The sequence below is a fragment of the Perognathus longimembris genome, chromosome 2 (genome assembly GCF_023159225.1).
Source record: "Perognathus longimembris pacificus isolate PPM17 chromosome 2, ASM2315922v1, whole genome shotgun sequence".
Taxonomy (NCBI): domain Eukaryota; kingdom Metazoa; phylum Chordata; class Mammalia; order Rodentia; family Heteromyidae; genus Perognathus; species Perognathus longimembris.
Genome location: NC_063162.1, coordinates 115,715,401 through 115,725,869, shown reverse-complemented (window position 1 = coordinate 115,725,869; position 10,469 = coordinate 115,715,401). Strand labels below are relative to the sequence as shown.

Below are 10,469 nucleotides of genomic sequence, written 5' to 3'. Positions count from 1 at the left end.
CTACAGAAGAGTAGGTTAAAAGACAAATGGGACTGTCACAGAACAAGACCAGTTAGACTCTAGTTCATCTGAGATGAATAGAACCTGTGATGATCATGAGCAGAGTAAGTAACCTTATTCATGAGCACAGAATAAGTAAGTAAGTAAGTAAGAGCCAGAGCATAACCTGCACTTCACAGCCTCATTTTGCTAGGCCCTCACTCCTTCCCACATAGTTTGTGCCTTTGGTGACAAAGAGTTTTAAGACAGTGTTTCTTTGATGTGGGAAATGGTCTTATTGGGCAATCATAAAGGTATGTCAAGAAGACATATGGAGAGTCTGCTATACTTTATTCCATATCATGTTACAATAAAACAGTGACAGCTGACGAACCATTACATCCTTCATAATACAGACAAATTACAAGTGTTAAACAAATACGCAACACGTAGTATTCCATTCTCCTTACTAGGTGTCCTTTTTAAGTATAATAGTTGTCTGAGGGATGCTAGCACATTTCTTAGGTACCAACCTCATTAGAAAGTATGCATCTCAGTGCATCATACACACCAAAAAAGACAAAAAAGGGCAAAGTTCACTTCCAAACAAAGAATGTAGATTTTATATATGCTGCTGTGAGAAGGGGAATGGCAATAGGTAATTGCTTATTTTATTGGAGATTTGAAAGGTTTTATTCTGACGTATGAGAACATTGTGAGGCAGTAACACACAGTTTCTTCTGCCCATAAGCCAGTAAAGGAGATGGACGTTACACACAGTAATGCAGCATATTCCTATGTATAAGGGGCAGGCAACAATCTACCCCAATATGTACAGCCTAAACATCCTCTTATATAACAAAGATTACAAACCCAGTAATATTCACAGATGAGAATCATATGAACACATACCTAGGGTACTGATTACATTGGCTGTCCTATACACACTGAGGAAGGATATTGAGCCTTGATCTCTGCGAAGCTTTGGAGGCTCCTTTGCAAAGTCCTCTCTGATCATTCTTGGGAGGGAGAAGCAGCTTCTAACCCATGCATCATAGGTAGACAGCAACCCCAGTTTTATGTCCTCCATGTTTTTATCGAAAACTACTTCAATCAAACCTATCCTTTAATGAAATGGAGATTAAGTTCCGGTGTCTCCTTCCTGCATATTGTGTGCACATGTGCATGGTCATGTGTATACAGTCACTGGGCTGAGGTGTTCATGCTATTCCTACCAGCTCTTGGACCTCAAGTGACTCCTTCATACAAAAATAATCTCACAAACATTCCAGTGCTTCCTTTTTTCTTATACATTCCAGTATAGTTAATCTGTTAATGAACATAGCCTATATTGATTTTCATGACTCCCCTCAGAGAGGATAGGAGAGAAAAGCAGGGGAGGGGAGGACTGTGACCACAAAAAGGAGAGGAAAGGAAGGGGTCAAACCAACCTTAGGATTTCCTGTATGGATGACAAGGATGGGGATCTGAGAGCATGCCTCTGTCATAGCCTTAATTCCTATGCTATGTTTTATTTCCCAAGAGAAGTTGTCTACGACAAGGGCACAGATCTCTTATTACCCTCACATTACTAATTGAAGTCTTTCAGCCTTAACTATTTTCAAATTAGAAGCCTTATTAAGCAGCAAGGTTTAATCAACAAACTCTTGATTTAAACTTTGTAAACCACAAGCATTATGCTTCTCCAAATGAGCAAAAGATTCAAAATAAGCAACAGGGAAGGCCGTTTCTTATTACATAGACAGTTTTCTCCTCATGTTTACTACAAGAAATCCTAATTTAAGTATACTTTAAATCAAAATAGCTCTAAGGACTTGCATGGATTGGAATGTATGGAAGAGGAATGAGAAAGAGTAAACATTCTAGTCTTGGGTTTTGTTTGCTTTCTTTAAAAACCAACTAGTAAATAATTCCTTGCTTATTAGCCTCTGTGAGTTTACAATGCACAGGGCATCTGGTTAGGCTGGGTTTTGACCTGGAATATGCACTCACATCTCACTCCACAGACAGTATCATTTTAAAGAGAGGAATTCTGGGTTCACTTCTCTGTGTAATGGGTTTGACCAGAGAGCAGTTTCCCCAGACCTGATTCTCAGAAAACCCTTGTCAAGAGAGATCATAAATGATAGGAAAATTCCTATTCTTGATCCTGAAAGTGTGACATATTTCAAGCTTGTCATTGCTCCCGCTTGCTAACAAATACGAAAATGCGAAGTAATGGACACAAAGGTATTTCTGTGGGAATTGTGCATGCAGTAGATGAAGTTTTTTAAAAAAACTGCTTCATGACCCCAGTAATACTGGGATTTCCAATGAGGCTGGCCCATGGTAGCCAGCTTCCACCAGGCAGCTCCCCTCCAGATGGAAATGCTCAATGTCAGTGCCCTTTCCACGGTGCCACAGGCTCAACTTCATCCTCCAAGGCCTCTGGACTCCTTAGACAAGAGGAGCTGGGCTCTCCTTTTTCCCATTTCTGTCTTTAAGGCAAGATTCCTGCCTTGTTCCTAAAACCTACATTTGAACAGCTATTCCAGAAGACTGATTTAAAGTTGGGTAATCAATGATACCTTCCAATCAGGTTGGAATGTTTTGTAAAAATGTAATCAAAGGTGCTGTGTTGTAAGTGAGCAAACCTTTAACTCTGGATAAATTAATCCTTTGCTTTTAAGTGTTAATCATTCAAGACTGTATTCAGAGTTACTGTGAAATATGATTCGAATCTTTTACACCCAAGTTTTTAAACAATTTGTTCCTCACTCTTTTCTCCATATAAAAAACAAAGTGTTAACAGAGTAGATAGCAAAAAAAAAATGTTAACAAGACCCAGAATCCATGTAAAAAGTTTCCTGTATTTCTCGAGGTTGAAAACTATGCTGTATAGCACTTTGTTCTTGATGCTTAGTATGTATTTTCTTCATTTCCAAACTGCTCTGAAGACAGTCATGTTACATGTGGCTTGAAAATGCTAAGCAAATTTCAATATCCTATATATAAATGTGTGGTTATTTCCAAGAAATAAAAAACCCCCACATTTTGCAAATTCCTCAAAAGGTAAGCGACAGGTGGGGCTCCACAGTCTGGGACCCTGTTGTCTCAGTCAGTCAGAGAACATGGGTTTTGCTGTAGTGAAAAAGGTCCTTCCTTAGTGGGTGCAAAATATGCACAGCTCTCAAAGAAAACACATATTGTTTTATGCCACTGTGTGGCTTTCAAGTACAGACATTACTGAAGAAGTGTGAACACCAAATGTGTTGTCTTAATGTATTTAAGACATGGCTGGCAAAAACATAAAAACCTTTACAGAGAAGCTGTGCTGCAGAGGGAAATCAAACAAAATCAAACACAAAAGACTGAAAAGAATACATGCCATGTATCAGTAAGCAAAGCTTAATCTTCACATAGTTCTTGGAAATCACAAGGTATCCAAATGCGTGCAAGGTTTTAAATGAATTGCAGAGAAAACAGGGTCTTGCCAGCTTCAATTTTCTTGTAAGTGAAATCCACCACAGGGAGCGAAAGGAAACCGATCCATGATTCCCTTCACATTAATGGGCACTTCATTAATGTTTTGTTTCTTTCCCCAATGATGACAACTTAATCCTGAAAGGAGGAAAAGAGAAAATTGTTACATTAAAAAAAAGAACATCATTCATTTTTCCCTAAATTACCTGAGACATCAAAATTGGTCAGGCTAATGGGAGGCCACTGGGCTCTCCACAGCCACCCAAGAACATATATTTCAAGTAGAATGGTTTCTATAGTCCAAACATTTCTTATAATATGAGAAACAAATGCTCTTACTGTATTTCTTCCTTTAAAATAACTGAACTTCATGAGCTCAAATGAGGATAGCTTACTCTTAGATTATTTACAGAAAAAAATCCAGCAAATTTCTTTTCCCAGATCATTCATAGTAATACAGGTTTAACTACCTGTAGCATCACAAAGTCTTTAAAAGGATATATCATGTTCATTTTTATGAACATGGAATAGAAAATGGATCCCATACATGCTTTCACAAATTAGCTAGATCTTTGTTATTTCCTGGTTCAGGCACTTTACTTTTGGCAGAATGAACATTGATCAGTATGACTGAACTGGCAGGCAGCTTCTTGTCAACACCCTGCATCAGGCAGCATGCTTCCAACAATGCCTGCCTAAAACTTGGGATGATTCATGGAGAAAGAATGACCCCTGTGCCTCTGCCTGTACTTCCTTTCAGCTCTAGCATCTTTGGTGGATTTTAGGATGGGAGAAGAATATCTGGCCAGGTACAGTGTGTGACTGCTAGCTTCAATGCACAGCTGAAGGATTGGCACAGCTGAAGGATTGGATACATTGATTCTACTCTGTCCCAGAACCTATTCACCATCTAGGCTTAGAAGCTGGTTCCTGAGTACTGACACCAGGCCAGGCCTTTCTATCTCTATCTGATGATTCTGACCCTGGCCCAAGGGGTTTGGGCTAATTTTGGAGTCCTCACAGTACTGTGGCCCCATAGCTGTAGCATCAAGGACACCGCCCCAACATGGCAGCAACCTAGTGAAACCTTGACCCTGAGAGCAAGAAGTTTCACTCTTACTCTCAAAAACCATTAAAACAGCACGGCCCAATTTCTACTCATCTCTTTTACTTACTCCAGTGATTTTTCAGTATGTTTACTTTCTGCTCAGTTTTCTATTATTAACCTGAAGTTCATAACATAAAATTAACCATTCCAAAGTCTATATTTTATTGGCACTGGGCATCATGATGTTGTACAGCTATTGTTCCAAACACACTTGGGGCATTTCTAGTTCCAAAACATTTTATCACTCCCCAAAGAAAATGTACACCCTTTAAGGTATCATGCCCCGGGCTGGGGATATGGCCTAGTGGCGAGAGAGCTTGCCTCGTATACATGAGGCCCTGGGTTTGATTCCCCAGCACCACATATACAGAAAAGGGCCAGAAGTGGCGCCATGGCTCAAGTGGCAGAGTGCTAGCCTTGAGCAAAAAGGAAGCCAGGGACAGTGCTCAGGCCCAGAGTCCAAGGCCCAGGACTGGCCAAAAAAGAAAAAAGAAAAAATAAGGTGTCATGCCCCTTCTTCCTTTCTCACATTCTCTGGCAATATATTCTGGATATTTCATATAAATGGAATCAGAAAATATGATAAGGATCCCATTGCTTTCATTTAGCATATCATTAAAAAATTCCATCAATATTTTATTACATATTGATACTTCCTTATTTCATATGGCTAAGCAATATTAAATTATTATATGGATGCAACACATTTTGCTTATTCATTTATCAGTTAACGTATATTCGAGTTGTATTTTTGTGAGTAAGACTATCATAGGCATACATGGACAAGTGTTCATTCCAGTATCTGTTTTTAGTTCCTAAGGAACAGAGTTTCTGGGTCATATGTCAGTTCTTTTCTGTAGGAGCTGCGATATTGGTTTTTTTTTCATTTCTTTATTGTAAAATCGATGTACAGAGGGGTTACAGTTTCATACATAAGGCAGTATGTACATTTCTTATCCAACTTATTACCTCCTCCCTTCTAAAGTAGATATAACATTTTGCACTCTTACCAGAAATGAAGAAGAGGGCCAATTTCTCCATATCCATGGCAACATTTGCTTTCTGTTTTTAAATTATAGTTTTCTTCATGTGGAAAACTGGTTTACATTTCATTTTTATTAGTTTTCATTTCCCTAATGATTAATGATGTTGAATACCTTTATCTGTCCTTATTTTCTATATGAGTATCTTCTTTAGAAAAGTATCTATTGAACTCCATTGTTCTTCTTGTTGTGGTAGGAGTTCTTTATGAACAATGTATATTAATCCCTTATCACATAAATAAGAATTTATAATAAATCCCTTATCTGTAAATCATAATTTACAGATGTCTTCTTCTGTTCCATGGATTGCCTTGATGAAGACTAAGGTTACATGTTTTGCTTTAGATGCTTGTTCTTTTGGTATAATATTTAAACATTCATTGTGAAATCCAAGGTTATAGAGACTTCCTCCTAAGTTTCTTTTATGGCTCTTACAGTTTTAGTTCTTACAATTAAACCTTTCATGTATATGGTGTTACCTTCTACATATAGTATGAGCTAGGGATGATACCTTTCGTTATTGTGAGTTCTTTCCTTTGACTAGGTAAATGTAAACAAGAGCCTTTCTGGAAAAGGCCAGAAAGTAGAAACTCTACTACCAAGGCAAACATTCTTATTACAAAGATTTAAAAAAAAATCTCTCTTCTTCCGTGTAGCTTAAATAGATGTTGAGATTTTGCTCTTTCCAGAGGCTTGCTTATTCTAGAAAAATGAACTACAGGTTTTGTTTTCAATTTTATATCTGCTTGTCTAGGAATAAACAAGCAAACAGCACAGTCTGTGCTTGGCTCCCCTCTACTCTTCCATTGTAATTACCAGAATGGAGGCCTGGTGCCCACATTGACCCCCTAAACTTGAGACTTTATTTAGTACCCTTTGACATACTTTTTCTCAAGAAGGAAGTAAAGGTGCAGCTGGCATCATGATGTTGTTCTTCAGTTTGGTTTTGTTATCCAATATGTCTGCAAGGGCACAACTCAGACATGGGTAGGTTATGAATGAATAGGAAGAGGAAAAGATAGACCCTGCAGGTTTGGGAGTAAAAGATTACTCAAGTGTAGAGTTTCCTTATGGCACATTCACTGAGAGAAAATGCTATGCCTGAGTTCTTGTTTGTTGCTGAAATAGCTGGTACAATGCAGCCATTTCATCAGCAGTAGTCAACTACTGTGCCGGGCACAAAGTACAGTAACTATATATATAACACCAGTGAAAAATTCTGGGTAGAATTAATATCTTTTTTGCAGGAAAAAATTACCTTTTTCTTTTTCCACCCCATAATATTAGTTTTGAAAGGAACGATTTGGTTTCATGTAACAGCAAGCCAGTGTCAATATACTCAACAGCATATTATATAAGTCTATTGAGTTCATTAAAGAGCTCAACATTTTGGCCACTGATAGTGCTTGCCTCAGTCTTTATGTTACCTCTTTTTTGACCACCATCACTAGGAATATTACATGTATCCAACTTAGGGTGCAAGTAGAACTGGGCAATATGGGATGATATATATTAACACAGTAACTGGACACAAATGGTAGTGATCATCATGTTTCCTACTCAATAAAAGAAAGCCAAGAAAGAAAATAAGAAAATAAGGGAGGTGCCATCTACCCTGTCTGATTGCTGCTCATAACGTGGGATATCCTTTCTCTTTTGTTGGGCAGTATTAGATTTGATTTTTAATGAGTGCATAGTTCACATGTCAGTTTACTGCTAGAAAATTCTTTAGAAATCTAAATGCAATTGTGTATTTGATAGTGGGGATTTAGGTGGAAGGAAAAGAAAAGTGTATTAACTACCATAGGGAAGTAAAATATGATATATTTGTATGATATATATGTAAATCATTACCTTATATTTGATTGATAATTCAACATATTGCATGCATAATATAAATCAACAGTGAATATGGTATCTAAGTTCAACCATGCACAGATCTGCTCATAGGTATATGTCAGAAGATTAATGGATGCTATTTTTATCTTTCCTTTTGCTTTTACAATGTTCTTTCTCTAGAAATGAATGTTTTAAGCAAGAAATTGGATTCAATCGATAAAGTCCTTATTCAGAGATATCTACATAAGGCTTCTCAGCTATAAATATTAATTAATTGGATCGCTAGTACCCATAATGCAACTTTGTTCTGACCCATGTGCCCTATGAACTAGATATTTTTTGGATTCAATTTTCTTAAAACCAACTGTCAGCCTCATGTGATGGGGGAGATGAAAAATGAAAATGAGCAGTCCCGCTGTGCAGGTGGGTGACCTGTGGGAGAGAGTCTGCCTGGTAGGATTTTTACACGAGCCATCAGACACAGACCAATTGATTAGATCATCTCATACCCGCCACCAACTAGGCTCAAGAGACTAATTAGAGAGAGTACTGCCTGCGCAGGCACCCCATTGACACCTAATTTGCTCAGCCAAAGCCTTTGGGGAAAATGTATTATCTCTGCAGCTACACTTCATGCATTTCTGATTTGAGGCATAAGCAAGGAGTGCTTCATCACTCTTCTGAGCAAACAGAATGCAGAAGCCCTTAAGTGCTAAATGCAAGCACGGACTCAGATTAGGAATGGACCAGGCTCTTCTGCATTCTTTCTTTGCTCCCCAATAAATCTTCCTGTGTACATACACATATCCCTACATATATGCACATGATTGGATGCTAGAGGAACAGCACAGTTGAGAACCATCTCAGGGTGCTCCAATGTCATCACGTGTTCTATATGTTTCATGCTGGCTCATTTACTCTAGAAGATTTTGTGTTTTATTGTATTTTTTGTTACTATTTTCTGCTCACTGCCCCTCCTCAAAGTATTCTTTCTACAGGAAGACTCCAGCACATTTTCCATCCTCTAAGTCTCACTAGAGAGAAGTGAATATTTTGATTGCACATTAAAACAACTGTTCGTTTTCCTTCCATTGCCTCAATTGTGAACAGGATGTATGTGAGGCTGAGAGGCAATCTTCTTATTTCTATTTCAGAGACTTGTCTCTGCTTAATGGAGATGAAAGAAATACTAAAATCTGACAGGAAGAAAGGCTACCTTATGACAACAAATACACTGTAAAATTTATGTAGCAATTAGGTTCTCTAGAAAAGAAGAAAAAAAAACCCACATCATTTGGCCAATTCAGCTTAAGCTGTTTCTGATATAGAGTAGAACTAATCCCAGCTTATTACTCAAATGTAAAATCCAAAATGCTGATAGAGATGAGGCATTTAAAGACATAATTGTAATTAATTATATGACATAAAGAAGAAAGAAAAATAGGTAATCAAGTGATATAGAAAACTAGAAAATACAGTGAATGGTTTCTATATGTCAGAATAAAAGACAAAATAGAACAGAACAAAACAGATGTGGTGGAGTCCTATAGTGGATTTTAAGCTTTTCTACATTCATGATGAATGTATTCATTTATCTGCTTGCTCTAGCAAATCACAACTCTGTTTTGTAATTTTTCATATTTACCATATTCTTAAGAAAAATCAGAACAATTAAAAAGTCATTTTAATAGTATGTTTCTTACACCACTATTCAAAATTGCACTTATTTGGGTACCTAGTCATTGTGTTCTAGCAGCATCAGAATATTTTTATGAAGGTATGTAAATACTCCTTCTAGATGAAATACTTGTAACTAGTCATAAAATCAAGGACCTTATTAAATGCATAAATGTCTGTAGAAGTTATTCTGATTTTGTGGAAAGTCCAGAAATCTTCCATTTTCTAAACATCATGTCTACAATATGTTACAGGAAAAATATTTGGGAAAAACCAATCAAACAGAGTACACAGCTCTGCTACTTTCAGTTTTGCTTAAAACACCAGGGAGAACAAAGCAAATCTTGGTACATAATTCATCAAAGTACATTTTGCAATTGTATATAATGAGGTCCACAAATAAGTTGTCAGGCCTAAGTATGTATATAAGCGTCGACATTACACCCCCCCCCCCACATTAAAAAACACAATATTCTCTTGGACCTCAAAATAAGTTTTGGACTCCATAATGAATTCAGAAAATGTGAAGACAGACTAACTTTTGGGTTTGTTTAGTTATGTTATAATTTGGCTAGAAATAGTTTTTTATTTTCTTCAGAACATCTGTACTCAGTGTTTTCTAGTTTCTCTGACCCTGTACTGAAGCTCCTTGGAGGAAGTAGAAAATTAGTTAAACCTTCATCTGTAACTGATTTCTGATTTATGATAATCATGCTTCTTCCCTTTAGAGGAGAACACATCTTTGAGATCAGCCAGATAATATTAATTAAAACAAATTCAGAGAGAGAGAGGGGGGCTTTGTTTTAAGCATAACAGAAGGTCTATCACTCAAAGTAGCCCAAATCCTTTAAGTTGAAAGCTGTTTGGTGATATCCATATGGATGCACAATGCACTAATTGCAGGGACTTTGCACATTTTAAGCTTCCTGACAAAGTGGTGATTTTAATTAAAAAATTTCAGGCAAATCTGTAAGTCTAACATTTTAAAACAAAGCATTTCTCACATGTGGAGATGGGGTTTAACATATCATTTTAATAATCAACGGCAAACATTTATTGAAATCCTCATTAAAGACCAGGCATTATAGTATATGTAATTAGTCCTGACTGAAAAGAATTCTCCATTTTAATGGTGTGGCTGTTTATTAAATCAGATTTATGTAAATGGGTAACATTGGTTCTATTTCAAAATGGTAATTCTGGGATGATTTCCTGATGTCAAAGAGTGCAGCAAACTTCCTGACCAAGGCCTTTGCAGAACCACTAAGATATAACATACTTAAAAATTTATATATGTATATATGTTCTAATATTTTGATATATTTTACATGTATGAAATA

General features: G+C 37.0%; 1 protein-coding gene across 3 annotated transcripts in view; it reads right to left on the bottom strand.

Annotated features, from left to right (window-relative positions):
- Positions 1–313: 313 nt before the first annotated feature.
- Cdk14 (cyclin dependent kinase 14) overlaps positions 314–10,469 on the bottom strand; it is a 511,316-nt gene continuing 501,160 nt past the window's right edge. For all 3 annotated transcript variants that reach the window (XM_048339983.1, XM_048339987.1, XM_048339986.1), the window contains one exon: positions 314–3,600. The gene's annotated coding sequence lies outside the window, so the exon portion shown is untranslated. The remainder of the gene's footprint in view (positions 3,601–10,469) is intronic.